This window comes from Canis lupus, chromosome 8 (genome assembly GCF_003254725.2).
Source record: "Canis lupus dingo isolate Sandy chromosome 8, ASM325472v2, whole genome shotgun sequence".
In the NCBI taxonomy this organism is placed as follows: Eukaryota; Metazoa; Chordata; class Mammalia; order Carnivora; family Canidae; genus Canis; species Canis lupus.
In genome coordinates this window covers 14,773,538-14,777,866 of record NC_064250.1, presented here as the reverse complement: position 1 = coordinate 14,777,866, position 4,329 = coordinate 14,773,538, and the positions used below count along the sequence as shown (strand labels likewise).

General features: G+C 35.5%; 1 pseudogene; it reads right to left on the bottom strand.

The window, feature by feature from the left end:
* Positions 1 to 3,538: 3,538 nt before the first annotated feature.
* LOC112657913 (60S ribosomal protein L13-like) lies at positions 3,539 to 4,060 on the bottom strand (annotated as a pseudogene).
* Between the last annotated feature and the right edge of the window lie 269 nt (positions 4,061 to 4,329).

Here is a 4,329-nt window from a genome sequence, read left to right as displayed (position 1 = left end):
GGTGGCTCAGCGGTTTGGCGCCTGCCTTTGGTCCAGGGTGCGATCCTGGAGTCCCGGGATCGAGTCCCGCGTCGGGCTCCCAGCATGGAGCCTGCTTTTCCCTCTGCCTGTGTCTCTGCCTCTCTCTCTCTGTGTGTGTCTATCATGAATGAATAAATAAAATCTTTAAAAATAAAAAAATAAAAATGGACAGAAGATATGGACAGACTTTTTTCCAAAGAAAACATACAGATGGTCAACACACATAAAAAAGATGTTCACCATAACGTATCAGGGAAATACATATCAAAACCACCATGAGCTATCACTCATTCCTCTCAGAATGGCTAAAATAAAAAACACAACAAATAAAAACTGTTGGTAAGGATGTGGAGAAGAAGAAACCCTTGTGCATGGTTGGTGGGAATACAAACTGGTGCAGCCAGTATAGAAAACAGTAGGGAGGTTCCTCAAAAAGTTGCAAATAGAATGATCCAGTAATTCCACTAATGGGTATTCAAAGAAAATGAAAACGCTGATTCAAAATGATATATGCACTTCTATGTTCGTTTATTGTAGCACTACTCACAAAAATATGGAAACAACCCAAGTGTCTATTGGTAGATGAACGGATAAAGATGGGATGGGCATACACACACACACTTGAATATCATTCAGGCATAAAAAAGAGCAGAATTTTGCCATTTGCAACAACATGGATAGATCTAGAGGATACAATGGTAAATGAAGTATGTAAGAAAAAGACAAATATCATGATTTAACTCATTGTGTGGGAATTAAGAAACAAAACAAATGAACAAAGAAAAAACAAACAAAAAATATCAATTAATCAATTTCTTCTTATATGTATTTTGTACTCTAAGAAATCTTTGGCTACCCCAAAACGTGAAAACATTCTCCCATGTTTTCTTCTAGAAGGTCTATTGCTATGCTTAGGTCCATTTTTAGTTAATTTCTTATATGGAGTCAGTTAAGGGTCAAGGTACATTTTTTTCTCCACCTGTATATTCTGTTCCCATCCCCATTTAATGGAAAAAATTATCTGTCTCAAATTTAATTACCTTGCACCTCCATCAAACAGCAACAGACCAATTTCTAACTCTCTACTCTGTCCTTAATCTATATAAATTCCACTCTGTATTGATTACCAGTAGTAGCTTCACAGAAGGTCTTTTTTTTTTTTTTCCATTTAAATTTTAGTTAGTTAACATACAGTGTAATATTGGTTTCTGGAGTAGAATTCAGTGATTCATCACAGAAAGTCTTGAAATCAGATGTAAGTCCTTCAACTTTGTTCTTAGTTTTCAAAATCATTTGACTATTCTAGATCTTTTACATTTCCATATAAATTGTAGAATCAGTCTATCAATTTCCATAGAAAAGACTGCTGGGATTTTCATTAAAACTGCATTGGAAATATAAATCTATCTGAGACTTACATCTTAAAAATATTGATTCTTCCAATCCAAGAAAATGATATTTCTATTTATATAGGTCTTCTTTAATTGCTGTGTCTTTTCTGTGTACAGGTCTTTCACATATTTTGTTAAATTTATTTCTAAGTCTCTCATTTGTTTGATGTTCTTGTAAATGCTAGTTTTAAAATTTTCACTTTCTACTGTGGGGTGTGTGTGCATGCACATGTATTACATATGGAAGTATTATGTATGCCTATATACTTACTTACACACACACATATATATGCAATTTTTGTACAGTGTCTTTGCATTCTGTACTTTGCTAGAGACAATCATTAGTTCTAGTAGCTTTTTAGTAATTCCTTAAAATTTGATCTGTACATCATCATGTCTGTTTAGAATTCTTATCTTTAAGTTCGTGAATGTTATTGGTCTGTAGTTTCCTTTCCTTATACATCTTTGTCTGGTTTTGGTATTAGGATAATGCTGGCCTCATAAAATGAGTTAGGAAGTTTTTCCTCCTATTTTCTAGAAGAGATTGTATAGAATTAGCATTACTTCCTCTATAAATGTCTAGTAGAATTATCCAAAGAGCTATCTGAGTCAGTCAGAACTTGAACATCTCCCAAACCTGTGTGAGCAACGAGAGAATCGCTCAGTAGTTCTTTACCATGCCCCATGAGTTTCACCTTATTCACGCACCATTCAGCATTCAGCAACACACTCAAGAACCAGACATCTGGAGCTATTTATTTGCAGACTTCCCTTTCCCATGTCTCACACACTCCAGTTGCCTTATTTAATTCCCCAAACTTTTAATCTCAGTCCTCTTGATGGGATCTCTGTGCTCTGTCTTATTTGCCCCTTCCTATGCTGTAATCTGGGAAGCCTCTCCAGTCAAAGAGCAGGGGTGTTCATGGGACTCACCTGTTTGTATTTTTTTACTCCAGGATCATATTCCCATGTCTAAACATAGCAACTTCCACAAATTATATTCAGTTTCCTACTTGCTTATCGCAGGACAAGTCCAGCATCAGCTTATTCCCTATGGCTAAAATTTAAAATGTCTTTAGAATTTGCTAAAATATCTTTTTTTTTTCATTCCTCAAATTGGTAATTAATACCTTCTCTCTTTTGTTTATCATATTTTTACTAAGGATTTATCAATTTTATTAGCGTTTTCAAAGAATCAACTTCTGGTTTTATTGATTTTCTTTCTAAACTGTTCATTATTTTCTGCTCTTGTCCTTATCATTTCCTTCTTTCTCTTTTCTAGGTTTAATTTGCTATTCCTTTTCTAACTTCTTGAGATGGGTACATAGATCATGGATTTTCAGATCTTTTTTTCTTACACATGTAAGTAAGACTATAAATTTCTCTTGACATGTCATTTAAGATGTGTTGGACAAATTTTAAAATGTAATTGTTTTCAAACTTCTACTATGATTTATTCTTTTACCTATGGGATTTTAAACTTATCTTTGTATTTCTGATTTCTGACTTAATTTCACAATGGTAAAAGTACATACTCTATATGATTTTAATCCTTGAAATGTGTTGAAATTTTTTATGGCCAATTTTTTATAACCAAGTCTTCAGTCACAAGGTTACACCTTATTCTCATCATAACAAGATAAATGAATCAGATTGAAAGAGGATTAAGGAGATACACTGAAGATAAAAGGAGAACATTTTACAAGCTTAGCATCCCAGTTACCCTACAGGTTAAGTTTCAGACAAGGGTAGCGACAGAACCATATAATTTCAGTGAAAAGCAACATAAGTTAGATATTTTTTAAAAAGGGGAAGAGGGTTTAGAAATATTAGATCAGGCAAGCATGCAAACTTCAGAGTAGAAAAAATGCAAGGCCTGATCAATTTTGCTAAGATCTTTGGGAAGATATATTCTATAGTAGCTGAGAATACTGTTTTATAGATATCAATTATATCAGGTTTATAATTGTTATATTCAAATTTTTTTTCTTTTTTTGGGGGGTCCCTTTTCCTATCAATGTGTTAAAAATCTTTTTTCATTATTGTAGATTTTCCTGTTATTCTTTTTGGTTTTGTCAATGTGCGCTTTAAATATTTTGATGTTGTGCTATTAATTGCATATGGCTTTAGAAATACATATGTATTTTTATCAAAAGTTGCCAAGGGCACTTTATTTTATCCTTTTCAACATCCTGTTTTGCAGCTTCCTTGTCCCTTTTTGCCCAGACACCAAAGAGCTGGGCATTGGCACGGGCCACACAAACACTGGTGAACCCTTGAAGTTCTTCTCTGAGATGACTCTAGTTTTCTCCTTCCTATAGTCTTTCTGTAGGGGCACAATTGGTCCTGTCAACTGGGTAGCTAATTTGAGTTTTTCAACAGAGGTGTCTCCCTTCTTGGGAGCTGAGGTCTTCCTGAGTAGGAAAATGAGCTTGGTGTCACTCTTTCTGGTGTCACACATTTACTTGCAGGGGACTCTGTGAACTTGTTCCACTTCTTGGATCGACTGAGATCCCAATGGTCCACTCCACCTTCTTGTGGGTGCTAGCCACACTTAATTCTTATAAACTAAAACCCCTGCCGGCTCAAAGTTTGGTGTGGTACCTCACCATGGGGCACCTCACTAAAGGCTGGGTGGGTCCAGACATGAAATGCAGGATAATGTGGCATGCCTTGGATTGCTGGCTGGATACTCAAGGATGACCTCAATTAAATGACTGGTGGTTACTGGGCTGTCAGCCAGATCATGACTGATTATTGGCTGGAGTACGTTGGGTCTCCTCAACAAAGCTTCTCAACCTTTAGCATATAGGTTATCTAAGAGCTTCAAGTATAACAAGAGTACAAACCTCTTTGAAGTACAGCATGAAAGCAAACACATTTGCAGTGTCCAACTGGCCAAATAAAGTTATGCAGA